Genomic DNA, 15,851 nt, shown 5'->3' with positions numbered 1-15,851 from the left:
CGAACCCACTACCCTGGCGTTACAAGCGCCATGCTCTACCAACTGAGCTACAGAAGGACATATAATCGATAATATATCAACCGCAAATGTCTTTCACAGTAGGAGAGGGAAAAACAATAGCTGTCCAAATTCTGTTGCGCGAGCAAAACTCAAAAGTTTACGTGATGTTATCATTCTGGCTAATTTTTTTTTTCAGTTACAAAATGACACATTGGCTCCTCCATCCCTTTGCAGGGGTGGGGAATGAACAGTGGGCGCTGTCACAAGAAGTGCTATGCTCTCTTCCGTCTTCTCCCCTTCATCCCATCATGGTCGTCGTCTCTTCTGACTGCCTCTCAGCTGCCAGGGCGACGATATTAAAACCTCTCGTTGGTTGAGCCGCTGTCTTCTCTGGTGCTGCTGGAGGGGCAGGGCCCGCTCTTGGTACACCAGGTGCAGCTGGTTGGCGGGCTCTCCGTCTGGCCGTAGACCCAGGTCTACTGGAGACGGTGGAGCAAGGGGGTGCCTTTGAAGCTGCTCTAGACCCTCCTGCAAGTGGCAGGTGTCTAGACAGCTGCTTCTTCCCCTCCTCCTCAAGCATCCAGAAATGCACCCCCGCGTCTTCGACGGTGGTTCCGATGAGACCACAGTCAGAGATGGAGGCGTTCAATAGGGCGGTTTCGTTGGTCTCCTTCATACCCGTCAAAGACAGCCAGCAGTTGTGTGAGATGGAGGATGGAGCCGGAAATCGTTGACGCTTCCTCAATCTCCTCTCTTGACAGCTCAGTCCTACCCATGGTAAGACAGAATAGAGAGGCTGCCAAGAGGGCAATATTATTAGCTGCTGCTACAGCTTGTACACTTAGAGCGAAGGACTTCTCCACCAGCTGTGCTGTGAGCCGGTCCTTGGTCGTAGGTAGTGTGGGAACCTGGGACGAGGTACGCAGCTAGTGCATCCTGAGTCCAGGGATCTCAAGGTCGTTTCCCGTCCACTCTGGTGAATGGGGTGTACGCCTTCGCCGGCGCTCTGGCCATTAAAGGCATCTCCCGTGCACCCTACACATATCTAGTGATCGAGGGCATGTTCAGTGCTAAAGGCACAGCCGCCAGTCTTGATCTGGAGTAAGGGCCGCCCACCATGATATCCACTTCCGGAACGGAGGGCAGTGTAATCTCCAGACGACTCGCGGCCCGCTCAATGTGCCTTGTGAAATCAGAGCGCAGAGAGGCCGTTGCGTAGGAGGGGGCTGATGAAAATTCAGAGCCCGTCTCTTCCTCGCACATGGTTGTGAAATTCCTCCTTGCTCTCCCAAGGGGGGTGAGGTGTTTTTATCATCGGTGGGTAGATTCGGGTTTTCAGGAGAAAAACCCAGACACTTCCCAATATCCTTGTCATCTCCAGAGGCGCCGTCGTCGTCTGACGCCTCAGAACCTGAGGCTAGCATAGACATGGCGTCTTCTAGAGGGGTATCCACCCTGAAAAATGCCCATCGCTGCTTCCTCTCCTTTAAGAAAGGAGGGTGCAGCTAGGGCATTCCGGAGGTTCCGTGAGGCCGCTCCTAGCGTGCTTTGAACCCTTGCACACAAAACATAAGTCGTGTGGGTCCAAAGCCGCCACAGAGGAGCAGCGACACTGAGCTCTTAAAATAGCCTTTGGCAGTGGAAAAGGCATGCTCATTTTTTTTTTAATTAGGCAAGTCAGTTAAGAACAAATTCTTATTTTCAAAGGAACAGTGGGTTAACTGCCTTGTTCAGGGGCAGAATGACAGATTTTTACCTTCTCAGCTCGGGGATTCGATCTTACATTTACATTATAAAAACCTTTCAGTTACAAGTCCAACACTAACCACTAGGCTACCTGCTGCCCCTCATGAAGGACGACATCGAGAACAGGATATTGACGGTGGGTTCGTCCTGAGATTTCTCCTCTTCTGGGCTTCTTCAGACCAGTCCTGTCGCTGAAGATGATGGGAGGCTGATTGAGTGGAAGTGTCCCCTTATATAGGGACACCTGTTCTACTATTGGCTGCAGGTGTGTGCATAATTTTCACTCAGGCTATTCGCTGCCTAGGCAGCGGCACAAACCACAATGGGGCGGAGCTCCACGATATAGAACAGCACAGATGCAACATTTGGTAACAAGATGACGTTCATATCTCCCCAAAACTAGTAAATTAGGTAAATTAGTTAAATTGTGAAGATGGGGAAGAGAGGGAGGGGTTGTCCAGACTAGTTTCACACTCTTTCTTTGATCACCAGATGACAGAATGAGAAAGAAAACATGATGAGTTGACCATAACAGTATGCCAGTGGCGGGAAAACAGTAGCAGGTGACAACTTGTGGTTTGTGCCTACTATGATTTCCTATTGTAGCCAATCACAGTCATTCTGTTAGTGATTTCTCAGTCCTTCAGTTACCGATTTGGTTATAGAATTATGTTTTTTAAATCACTTAATAAATCAAAATTGTTATCAGTAAAAACAAGTGATAGTTCACAGAAGTAACAAGAAAAGGTAGACCTTTCATTATCACCCCTCCTCATGAGGGAGAGATATTAGAAAATATCTTAAAAGATGTGGGTTTTTGGTAACAAAATGACAAGGCACTAGGCAATATTTCTTAAACTTACAAAACAAATCCAATTTATAGAAGGCAAATCCTTTCCGCTAAACTACATTTAAATATTAGTAGTTGGCAGGGGTCCATTTCAATATTATTGTGTTTATGTATTTCTAATACCTTGGTATTTCTAATACATTGGTAAGACAAGACAATTTAATACATATCTAGATAAATGGGCTCCGATCCAAAAACTATATTTTAGTTTGAAATGATTCGGTTTGATTAGAGGAATGAATCGGTGTGATTTTGTTAGATGCGATATACATTTGTGATACTGACATTTGTTGCATAAAACACATTAATTTTCCATTCTAAATTCAAATCTGCTGCCAATGGAGCTCAGCCTCTCTGAGCTGGATTTGTCAGAGCTCACTTCTTTCTGTGTGTGCATGTCAATGATGTATATGTCTATTAGTCCATGAGCAAGTTTTCATCCAATATGTTGCGAATACAATATTGTAAATGATCAAAGTATTGTTGGTAAGATAGGAATGTTATTTTAGGTGCCATGAGAACTTCTAATCATATCCTTTGCACATTAAGTAGCCACGCCCGAGAGAGGTCAGAGAGCTTGTCAGCATGACGGAACGCCCCTTTTGACCAGGAGTGCATAAAGGCTTGGAAAAGGAATCAACCTTTAGACCAGGAAAAGTGAGGCGAGAACTACATGTTTTAAATGGTTGAAACTGATACCAAAACAAGGAGGAATACCTTGTTTTTGTATTCAGGATTCGGACCACGATGGACATGAGCTGCAGCTCTTCATGTCTCTGGAAGGGGAGTTTATTTCTTCACCTCGTGTTGAGGTTCAGAGTTTCAAACATTTAAAACAGGTAGCTCTCGCCTCACGTTTCCTGGTCTAAAGGTTGATTCCTCTTCCAAGCCTTTATGCACTCCTGGTCAAAAGGGGCGTTCCATCAGGCTGACAAGCTCTTTGACCTCACAATACTTTCATCATTAACAATATTGTATTCACAACATATTGGATTAAAACTTGACAAATAAAGGGGTTGCTGAGGGTAATTAGCTATAATTGGGCTATTAACTAACGAGAAAATAATATGAACAAATGTGCACACTTGGCAACATGAGGCTTTGGTCTCAAAACAAGTGCATCTTCTCGAGATCACTCAAGCCTGTCATTGCAATAGAATTCTCCAATGCGCTCTTCCTAAAAGAAAATCACAGACTGATTATTGCATAATTATATTTGTTATGGTATGTTGCATTGATTCAAACAATGGTAGAAGAAACCATTGATAGTGTAAATTAACAGGTCAAACTTGAGTAAAATTGATTAAAGTTCAATCTTGTGCGTCTGCGCAGGCTGGTATTTCTTCTACACGGCAGTCCTGGACGAGCTGTACACCCGCGCAACTTAGAGGGAACATTGGGTATGACGCTAAATTACTTGTTTACTGTTCTAATTATGTTGGTAACCAGTAAATCATAGCAATAAGGCACCTCAGGGGTTTGGGGTATATTGCCAATATACCACAGCTAAGGGCTGTATCCAGGCACTCCATATTGGCAATATACCACAACCCCCTCGGGCCATTTTGCTTAAATATAACCATTATCTAGTTCTACAGGGCTTAGACAGCTGCCTTCATGGCTTAAACTCCTCATTATTATTTATCTTGTTCTACAGTATACAGAGCTGGCCAATGTGGTATTTTGGCCCAATGAATGAGTCCGGTGGTCATGTGATGTCCGCAATAGACCACCATGCTGTATGGGAGGAGTGGTTTGTTTGCCGCCTAACTCTGGTATCTACATAGTCTTGTGTCATTTGACCTTTTTCTTCATATATCCATTTTATTAATTTTTAAAAAAAGGTCCAATGCAGCTGTTTTTATCTCAATATCAAATAATTTCTGGGTAACAATGAAGTACTTTGCTGTGAATGTTTTCAATTAAAAATGGCCAAAATGGGCCTCCCGGGTGGCGCAGTGGTCTAAGGCACTGCATCGCAATGCTAGCTGTGCCACCAGGGTTCGAGTCCAGGCTCTGCCGCAGCCGGCTGCGACTGGGAGGTCCGGTGGAGATGCACAATTGGCCCAGCGTCGTCCGGGAGGTTTTGGCCGGCAGGGATATCCTTGTCTCATCGCGCACTAGCGACTCCTGTGGTGGGCCGGGCACAGTGCACGCAGACCAGGTCGCCAGGGGTACGGTGTTTCCTACGACACATTGGTGCGGCTGGCTTCCGGGTTGGATGTGCGTTGTGTCAAGAAACAGTGCGGCTAGGTTGTGTTTCAGAGGACGCACAGCTCTTGACCGTCGCCTTTCCCGAGTCCATATGGGAGTTGCAGCGATGAGACAAGACTGTAACCCATTTGACACCACGAAATGGTGGGATCAAAAAAAATGGCCAAAATGAAACAAATAAAAATAGCTTCTTAGTCAAGAGCAGTTTCTCAAGCAAGAAATTAGCTAGGCTCCCGAGTGGCGCAGCGGTCTAAGGCACTGGAGGCATCACTACAGACCTGAGATCGAATCCGGGCTGTGACCAGGAAACCCATGATGCGGCGCACAATTGGCCCAGCGTCGTCCGCGTTAGGGCAGAGTTTGGCCTGCCGGGATTTTCTTGTCCAATTGCACTCTAGCGACTCCTTGTGGCGGGCCGGGCGCCTGCAAGCTGACATCGGTTGCCAGCTGGACGGTGTTTCCTCAGACACATTGGGGCGGCTGGCATCCGGGTTAAGCGAGTAGTATGTCAAGAAGCAGTGCGGCTTGGCAGGGTTGTGTTTCGAAGGACACATTGCTCTCAACCGTCGCCTCTCCAGAGTCCGTAGGGGAGTTGCAGCGATGGGACAAGACTAACTACCAATTGGATATCATGAAAATGGGGAGATAAAAGGGTAAAAGTACACAAACAAACATCATTTAGCTAGGACTGTCTGGGAGTGGGGAGAGGAAAACTGAAAATGAGCTGTTATTGGCAGAGAGGTTTAGAACTCTTTCTTATTGGTCTTTTAACTAATTTACCGCATGGTGATGTCACCATGTAAGGCCAAAACTCCCTCCCACCAAAACAGGCAGTCTTTTCAAACAGCTCGTACACCAAAAGGACATTATCACCATTTTAACGGCATTATTCCAACCTCATAGTGTGGAAATATATATAAACACAGGAAAATCACATTTTTGACTGCACTGGACCTTAAAAGGAGATTTTAAATGTTTTAAAAGTACCTATTCAATGTTTGGAACCACAACCATCGTGTTGTTGAAATGTGTATGCTAAAAGTGGCTTATCAGTTTCAGAACCATAACCACAGGAAGAGGGCCACAGAACGTTGGAGCCCTATGGGGCCGTTTATGGGAATTGTCTTTCTGGGCTGGACATCAGTTAAACTGCAATACCAAAGCTGTCCTCTGGGTAGAGTCAAAAGTGTGCTACTACCAGTTGCCAAACCAGACAGATCAAAAGGTAATTCGGGAATAATCACATACCAGGCCTAATGTAGGAGAGAAACAGTCACATGCAGGAACCAGGACGCGATTATCTAATTTTAGCAACAAAGTAAAAAAATAATCTGTGATGATCAAGGGAACTCTGTATTTATCATGCACAGTGGCCTGCATCAACACAGACAGCAATGGAAAGTTACTGGCTACAGTTCAAGCTTTTAGAAATGATCCAGCCACCCCACAGACAGAACCGACACCGCCTTTAAAGCCCTTCCTGGTCCTTGTGAAATATCCGTGACTTATTACTCTGTTACAACAACAACCACCACCACATCAACTCTCCTCCAGCTACAATGGGATCAGGGGATGGGCTGACAGTGCAACGACAATTTATGGCGGGAGATACTAGCATAAATCAGGCTTCAATTCATTGCAATGGTTGGTTCTCCGCTCCACTTTGACACAGCTCTGCAGTAGGATCAGGAGTTTTTCCTGGGCCCTAACAATAAAACGCAGCTCTGCTTTGCGAGCCTCAACACAAACCAAAACACACACATGTACAAACAATGGCATCAGCCTCTCTCTGACCTAACTAATATTGTTTCATGCTGGTGCACACCCTGTAATCAGTTAAATCAACGGAGCAGTCCACAGAATTACTTCATGGTCCGTCTATCATTCGACTAGTATCAACGATTGGCCTATTTCATTTTCTATTTCATCAATGACAAAGGCTTATAGCATAATATGTTGCGTTTGTAATAAAACACATTCAATGCAAGCCACCTCTGGCATTTGTCCTATGTTCATATTGTAGTGTAGGATATGGCTTTTAGGAAGCCAAGACATTCTCATCTGGATGGACCTACAGATAAACATGGATTCATGAACATGAGCATGCACACAGGCAACATAGGAGAGAGTGGAGTAAGTTGAGACACACCTTGTTTCTAGGAAACAATACAAAATGAATCATGTGAGCAAATATTTAGGAAGATAATCATTTCATGGAGTCTTTGAAGGAATAAACCACATGGAAAAAGTGGTAAGCAAGTTAAGTCCAGCAAACTGATTTTCACAAAATCAAATTCAGTTTGTGTTATAGGTTTTACGATGTCTGTATCTAAACCAAAGTAGATTGTTTTACACATCAGTTGGGGTGTTTATAAGCTACAATATGAGGTCCTAAACCTAGCAAGAAAGTACACCCTTGTAGCTCTGTGGGACAATATTATAGTTTTATTTATAGTCAAAATGTTTGCCTTGGGGTAAATTGAGCCAATGGCCACCATACCCCATACCAATTCTGTTAACATTTTGTCCTTTTCATGCATAATATGCATAGTATTTTTGGCAATACGTCATGTATATGAACTCAAGATAGTGCAGCCAAGAAAGTGAGCAAGTCAATTTGAGCAGTAGCAAGGGATGACAAAAATAGACTGAATGACACTGAAGAGGTACATTGACAAAAAATAAAAAGAACATGTATCTGTGCGAAAGAGAGGCTATGAGAGAGTAGCAGAGGAACATGAAGTCTTATCTGGTGACAGAGTCTGAGCTTGCTAAACATCAAGAATCTCGTGGACCAGTTTTATGGGTTTAGTAGTCTCAAATGCAGAGAACTTGCCTACGAATTGGCACATCGGAACAACATCACTGTCCCAGACAACTGGTCAAGAAATGGAAGGGTAAGTTATTGTGATAACTCTGCATTTAGATATATTCAGACTGATACAGTGGATGTGAAATTTTTACAGTATATCAACTGCAAACCCACTGTATATTTGTATATCCACTGCTCATCCTCTTACAACTAGGTAGTAACTAGGTATGTATGTATGTATGTAAGTAAACTTTGTTTAAACTCTAGCTGTCCGTCTCTAAATGTTGTTGGTTACTAGCAGCACCATATTGCCAGGTAAAGTTCTGGTATGTGCAAATGATCTTGGCAAAAGGTGATTTTGATATTTAACAGAGAGATCTACAGTAACAGTCAAAAGTTTGGACACCTACTTATTTAAGGGTTTTTCTTTATTTGTACTATTTTCTACATTGTAGAATACTAGTGAAGACATCAAAACTATGAAATAACATGTATGGAATCATGTAGTAACCAAAAAGTGTTCAATCAAAATATATTTCTATATTTGAGATTATTCAAAGTAGCCACCATTTGCCTTAATGATAGCTTTGCACACATCTGGCGCACTCAACCAACTTCACCTGGAATGGTTTTACAAAACTGTTGTTTACATGAATTCTGATTATTTCCAGGGATACACAACATCCTAAAATATATTTAGAGATCTTTCCCTTGACATAGTGATGCTGAATGTAAAAAATGTCTCAACTTATCCCACTCTCCCCTAGACGGATGAACATGCACACAGACACACAGATAAATCTCTCCCTGGAGCCTTTAATGGGATTGAGAGCGTGGGGTTGAACTTACACACAGATAGAGGCAGAGAAGAGATATAGGCAGCATAGAGGGAGGCAGATGGAGAGGCAGTGTAGATAGAGTGAGGGAGAGAGAGAGAGAGGCAGAGAGAGCAGAAGGTGTGAGAAAAAAAAGGTACTTTTGAGGATTTATTAGACAGAGAATGAAGATAAGGGTGGAAGTAGAAGGGGGGGTGTTGGCGTAGAGAGGTTTGATTTCATTTATATCATTCATGCTTGCAGACTGAATATGCAGAATGCACAGTCACATTTAGACAATACTTAAATATACTACATTCAATTAAAATAGGTCCTAGCTTAGAAGAACAGTTTACAAAGTGACATTTTGTTATTAAAAAGTCTGATGGCATTGGCTATGGTAGAATTTGTCGGCGTATTTGTCCTTGCGTTGACACTGGACAGTTGTTTCTGGTTTCGCAGGACTCCCTTCTCTGTGGTAGAAGACCTTGTAGAGAGGGTAGTCAGGCTGGTGCATTTCAGTGACCAATCGTATTGCTGCTTGCTCTAGATAAACACCCTGTGGCATACTGTCACAGTGGAACACACACTGGCCTGATCCTACCAGTCCTGTCCTGTCCTGTCCCTATGACAGTTCTGGGCACAGCACAGATCTCCAAAACACCCCCTTCTGTCTGACCTCAGTAGCTAGGCTATTTAGTGTCTGAGACATTCAGATGGTTCTTTGGCTCTACATCTGAGATGGCGAGAACAATGTGGTGGCCCACAATGTCTAAAAACGATGTCAATGTTGAAAACATTCTCTAATTGACTGATGTCGAAATAGCAAATGGTTTACAACTAGATTTCCTCTCTCTATGTGGTCTAGTTGCTGCTTGTAGTCACTAATCTGCTTTCTATTATGTCTGTACTACTCTTTAGCGTTTTGTGATTTCAAACACCACTGTGAAGGGCACTTCACCATCATATAAAGAATTGACATTGGGTCATAAGTAGAGCCAGGAGATTTTTCTGCCCATATGGCCTGGGCCCTAGAATTCTCCGGGGGGGGGGGCTTTTAGCAGAACACAATGTTTAGGAAAGTTCCAACAGAAATACGCTATGTAGCCTAATGTAAAACAAACAAGGAACCATGTCGGCTGTATAAATGGCATTTCTATCGGCAACGTTACACAAAGTTTAGAACCTAAACGTGGCCCACTTCAGGTCAAGTGATCAGGTCAAATTTAAATAAAAATTGTCACATACTTCGTAAACAACAGGTGTAGACTAACAGTGGCATGCTTACTTATGAGAGAAAAATAGAAAGATATTGACACAGGGAATAAATACACAGTGAGTAATAACTTGGCTATATACACAGGGCACCAGTACCGAGTCGATGTACAGGGGTACAATGTTATTGAGGTAGATATGTACATATGGGTAAGGGTAAAGTCAGTTGGCAACAGGATAGATAAAAAGCAGTAGCAGCACCGTATGTGATGAGTAAAAAGAGTTACTGCAAAGGGGAGGTCAATGCAGATGGTCCGGGTAGGTATTTAGTAATCTTATGGCTTGAAGCTGTTCAGGGTCCTGTTGTACTACCCTCTGCAGTGCCTTGCAGTCGGATGCCAAGCAGATCCGCTCCTCTAAAGCCCTGTCGATGTGGATAGGGGTGTGCTTGGCCCTCCGTTTCCTGTAGTCAGTTTATTTTTGTTGTTGTTGATATTGATGTAAAGGTTTTTGTCCTGGCACCACACTGTCAAGTCACTGACCTCCTCCCTATAGGCAGTCTCATCGCCATTGATCATACCTACCACAGTCGTGTCAACTTTAGCAAACTTAATGATGGTGCTGGAGTCGTGCTCGGCCTCGCAGTCATGGGTGAACATGGAGTAGAGGGGACTTAGCACGCACCCCTGAGGGGCTTCCATGTTGAGGGTCAGTGTGGCGGATGTGTTGTAGCCTACCCTCACCAGCTGGGGGCGGCCATGGCTCACATGGTTTTGATGTAAACCATGACCAGCCTTTCAAAGCATTTCACACAGCAAATTGGCCAGTGTTACCGAGTGTTGATTTTTCAGTGTAACATTTCTAGTGTAGATTCAGGGTTTAAATGTGCACTCAGTGGTGTAAAAGTACCACAATGTTGTCGTTAATAATAACCATTGTGTGTGAAAGAGTGATTATACTCTGTGGAGAGTAAAATACTCCCTTCAAAACCACACCCATCATTATCATATTTCCCAGCATGCTGAACTGAAGTTTGATTTTTTGGGATTGTTTTTAATATCTGTGTTTTCGCATGTACATTGATTGATTGATTAATCTCATGCTACACAAGCATAAATAACAGAATGATTTCTAAACTAATCCAATCAGCTAGTTACATTTATTGCACCTGTTACTGAAATGTGATCCAGTTTAAATGGTTTAGGTAGTCTCTAGCTTGGCAAACCAGCCGAATGTGCCCTGCAGGCCTGATGTGGCCCGTAACCCATGTTCCTAGCACAACTGTGTCACAGTAAAACTCATCCATCAAAGTAAGTGATAACATATGCATTGTCATATGTATTGTCAAACAGTTTTATTTTAATGATAACATTTGTTTACAGTAGGAACTCACTTGTTGAATTGCACAGGACTGAAACGGAACGAATTTAACAATCATGTCACTGTCACGAACACATACAGTCATGGGTGGTAACTCTACAATTCACTTGAAAAGGCAAGGGACACAGAAATTATATTGGGGGTGTGGCTTGATGGGGACCGTGTGTGGAATTGTGGTACCAGTTTAAGTGGTCTATGGTTATGTAAATTAACATGAAAATAGACCACTACTAGTGCTGAAGTATATAACTTGCTTACATAACGGCATGTGACAATAACGATTTATAAATACTATAGTAATGTCCATAACCTAACACTGAGTGATCTTGTCAAGCGATAAGGACCTTTATGTGTTGGTTCAAAATACTATATGAGGTGTTATTACATAACACCGTTGGTGCAAACTATACACACTTCCTGGAGTTAAGGATACTACACAAATCAAATGTATTTATATAGCCCTTCGTACATCAGCTGATATCTCAAAGTGCTGTACAGAATCCCAGCCTAAAACCCCAAACAGCAAGCAATGCAGGTGTAGAAGCACGGTGGCTAGGAAAAACTCCCTAGAAAGGCCAAAACCTAGGAAGAAACCTAGAGAGGAACCAGGCTATGTGGGGTGGCCAGTCCTTTTCTGGCTGGTTGTAATTGCATACAAGTTGTTATTGCATAACACCATTGGTGTAAACTACATACACTTCCTAAAGTTAAAAATACTATACAAGGTGTTATTGCACAACACCATTGGCGTAAACTATATACACTTCCTAGTAGTGATGTTACGTTTGATACTGGAGCTCCAAGGTATGCGCTGAAATCGCTAAGAGGCTAACTTTGAAGCAGTGCGCCGATGCGTGTCACTTTATCAGAGGTACGTCATCAATGACATCCAAAGCTTTGTTTGATCACATGCCTTTTCAAAATGTGTGTTGCAAAATGTGAGATCCCACTGATTTTGCAGTGGTTCCAATGCTTTCTTCAAATCCAAGCTGCTTTCAAACACCGACCTCTACTAGACACCATACTTACAAATCTATTTAGGATTTTCTATGAAGTTTTACCTGACGGGTAGTTTAGCAGGTAGAGTGTTGAACTATGGAACATTCAGGGACGCGAGGGTGAATTATGTGAAACCACACTTTCTGCACTGTTGTTCAAATAAGTAGCTTTATTTAGTTTAAGCTTCTGTTTTAAGCATCCCAAATAATGCCATAGATTCAGTAAAAAAAAATAGAAGGCAAAAAAAGGAATTGTGATCGAATTGTGGGAATTGTGATCGAATCAACAAAACATTAGCCACTTTCAACGCAACATACCGAAACAAAACTAACTATGCAAGACTTCTTATGCAAAACTAACTATGCAAGACATTTTGTTGTAGGCAGAATGCATCAGAGTAGGATTCTATTGCAGTGACATGCAGGACTCAGCCATACTCTACACAGACCGGCGCGGCATAACCAAGATGTGCTTGTTTTGAGATCAAAGCAAGAGCTGCATGTAGCCGCGTGTGCACATTCGTTAGTATATTTTGATAGTTAGTGAGTTGTTAGCCAAGTTGTAGATCATTTGTAGTCAGCAATGGGGGAGTGATTGCTTCCTACAAGAGCACAAAACCTGTACATTTCTAGACATCTTTGAAAAGCTAGTCAGGTAAAAAGTGTATTTGTTTGTCTTAAAGGGGCAGTGTTGCATTTTGATACAGCCTTGAATAACCAAGTTGCCAATAGGCAGGGGTTGGATAATGTCTGATTCTCTGTAATAATTGTATGGGAATAAAAATGCATTTTATTTTGTAAAGTGTTTTTTTTTTTTTTGCATCAAACACAACATTTTCAGTCACCTCATTGTCTGAATGAGTGGATAAACAGGTTCATTTCAAGCCCTGCATGTTTTTTTCAGAAGTCAAGGAATTTAAGCATACCTTGATCACCACACATTAGCTGCTATTGTCGGCTGAATGATAGAACATCTATTTCCATGTTAAAATGTTATGGGATGCATTTTATCCATTGTTTTTTATGGAAGGCCACTCTGGTAGGCCAACATTATGATCAAATGGCCACAGTAGCCCACTTGACCACTGTCTGAAACTGTAACTTAATGCGGGTACAAGCCTCAGAGTTCACAGTAAACATGCTGGAAGTTGCAAAGAATTTTCACAATGTTCAGATTTGCACTCACTAAACCTGAAGTTTGCTCAGTACTGGAAAAAAAGGAGGGAACATTGCTGTTAAGGTGTAACCCCATCAGCACTAAGCAGTGTTCATTTAACACTCATTATCATGGACCTGTATAGACAGTGGCCCAGTGTTAAATTTAACACTGTCAGGGTTGATTTAACACTGGAGAATTTGCTATGTGCAGCTGTGAGTGCTACGGGGCGATAGTCATTTAGTCAAGTTACCTTGGGGTTCTTGGGCACAGGGACTAAGGTGGTCTGCTTGAAACATGCAGACATTCCAGACGTGGTCAGGGAGAGGTTGAAAAAGTCAGTCACGTGGTCCAGCCTGACTTGGATCAATTCTGAAGAATAGAGGGTGGTGATGATAATGCTCCTGCTGCTAATGTCCTCATTAGAAGCATTCAGGTTCCATATAGATGCGGTAAAGAGGTAAAGTCGAACTAGACCAAAACAATGGAATTGCCATGGAAACACGTGGGAGAAAGGGCAGTGGGGGAAAGATCCCAAGGCTCCTCGTTGCCCCCCAGCAAAATATGCCTACATTTAATTGTTTATGTGTATTTCACACAATGTTGAGATATAAAACTGAGTATAATGCTTGTATGGATGTCAACCCCAACACATATTCATGTCATTGTTACCAATAAACTGCATAACAGTTAAAAATTACTGACCAGCTTATACGAACGGGAGTAAGCATTTAGCAGTCACTTCTTCTCAACCTGAAAAGGGACAACTTCTACATGTTATGTAGTGAAAACAGCCAACTATATCTAAATCAGACTTAAATAACAACGTTCTGCACCTGTTACAATACATAAAACATGGCGGATTTGACAAAAATCCACTGTGTTAGATCAGATTTGTTGAATGTGCGCCAATCTGGTTAATGGAAGGTCTGAGCTTGTTTTGATGCCAGAACAGGGGTCTTGCATAATAGTGCAGTGTCATAATGAATGAGTCATGGGATAACATACAGCATCAGCTGTTTAAATATGGAGATAGAAATGGTATACTGTGTAGTCAGACAACAGCAGAAGAAAGTTTACCTATTCAACTGCCAACATTGTAATGCTTTTTACCAATGTTGGACACTCAGTGAAAAAGCAGCTTGTGCACTCACACTCCAGCCTACATATAGCATGTGTCCAGTCTGAAATTGATGGTCATGTTCATGCTGCGCCCTTGATCTGGGACAACACATTGATTGTTCATAGAGAAATAGCCAAGCCTTCTGGAAGCGAAATCTGACAGTCCCACATATGGAAGAAACAGACCTGATATGGCTCAGTGTCAGTAAATTAAACTGAGTCAGTAGCTGTAAAAGTATTAACAAAGAATGCTGTTTTCTCTCATGCCACAGACAGACTACAGTTCAGCAAGCTTTTCAGAATCCCACAGAACAGAAGTCAGTCCATTATTGGGATACATGTAGCCTAAAGGAGCCGAACGTTACTCCTTATAGTCCAAGGACCGTACGCGTTCTGTTGAGAGGCCAATTGGCTCTGACAGCCAAAACAACCAAAAAGTCCATCTCAACGTGAATCGATTCTCAATTGCGTTACCGTTAAAGAAACATAAAGCCCTTATCACATCAAAATTATTTCACGAATGCAAAATACACACTTAGTGTACACTGTTTTAAGAGGTTTTACAGTTGCAGCCGACAATATATTTTTTATAACAACACGCTTGTGGCAGTCTTCTATTTGCACACAGTTCTTCTGAGAAACAGAATTAGCACAGGTAGCTACGCCTCTGTTTTACCCAAGTAAGTGCTGTAACATGGGAATATGGCTGTGTGGGAACCCTAGCCCTAATAAGGTGTAGTAATTTAACCCTTTTTAGGATTATTTCTCAATGACTGGAAATATACATTCCATTTGTTTCCCAAACCGGGTTCTTAACAAAACTCTCCCTGCCAGAAGATACTATCGTCAAGGCATCTATGAATGGGTTAGACTATGTGCAGTACTCAGCAATTAAATGCTTGCATCTGACAGGAGGTTTATGGTGACACATGGTTCAATTTATAGGCCTAAGAATCATAGCGTTCTATGACAAGGATTGGGCTTTAAAATACAAAACCACATGTAAATACCATTTTAAAGAACTTAGATTAGATAATACGTTCCCACGGGTAAAGCCTACCCTACATAAACACTTATGGTACACATTCACACACCCCACTTCTCCAGTCCTGCAGATGTCAGTTCAGGGCTTAGCAAACTAAACCACTCACTCCACGGTGAAGGACAGGGCGGCGAACAATTGGCCCAGCGTCGTTAGTGTTTGGCCGGGGTAGGCCGTCTTGTAAATAATAATTTGTTCTAAACCGACTTGCCTAGTTAGATAAAGGTTAAAAATATATATATATATATATATATTTTTTTTTTTTACGGAGTGGCGCAGAGACCAAGTTTTGTGTAATCTAGCGCCAACCACATCGGTTCGACAAGGTCAATACTTTTAAAAAAGTGTTTAAATGAAACGCCTACCTTGTACCGATGTTTGTCCTCTGTAGTTGTGTGGCTTTCTTTGCTAAAATCCATACTTTACAATAAACGTTAATCAAATACAACCACTGACTGTTTCCTTGTTGAGATTCAATCGGCACATGCACATTTGCGCTGA

At 42.4% G+C, this 15,851-nt stretch overlaps 1 protein-coding gene across 1 annotated transcript in view; it reads right to left on the bottom strand.

Moving 5' to 3' along the window:
- Positions 1-15,851, bottom strand: part of LOC124003271 (6-phosphofructo-2-kinase/fructose-2,6-bisphosphatase 4-like) — a 41,542-nt gene that overhangs the window by 24,752 nt on the left and 939 nt on the right. The window lies entirely within an intron of this gene.

Source organism: Oncorhynchus gorbuscha, linkage group LG18 (assembly GCF_021184085.1).
Source record: "Oncorhynchus gorbuscha isolate QuinsamMale2020 ecotype Even-year linkage group LG18, OgorEven_v1.0, whole genome shotgun sequence".
NCBI classification, from domain to species: Eukaryota; Metazoa; Chordata; class Actinopteri; order Salmoniformes; family Salmonidae; genus Oncorhynchus; species Oncorhynchus gorbuscha.
This window is presented reverse-complemented; position numbering and strand designations above follow the sequence as displayed.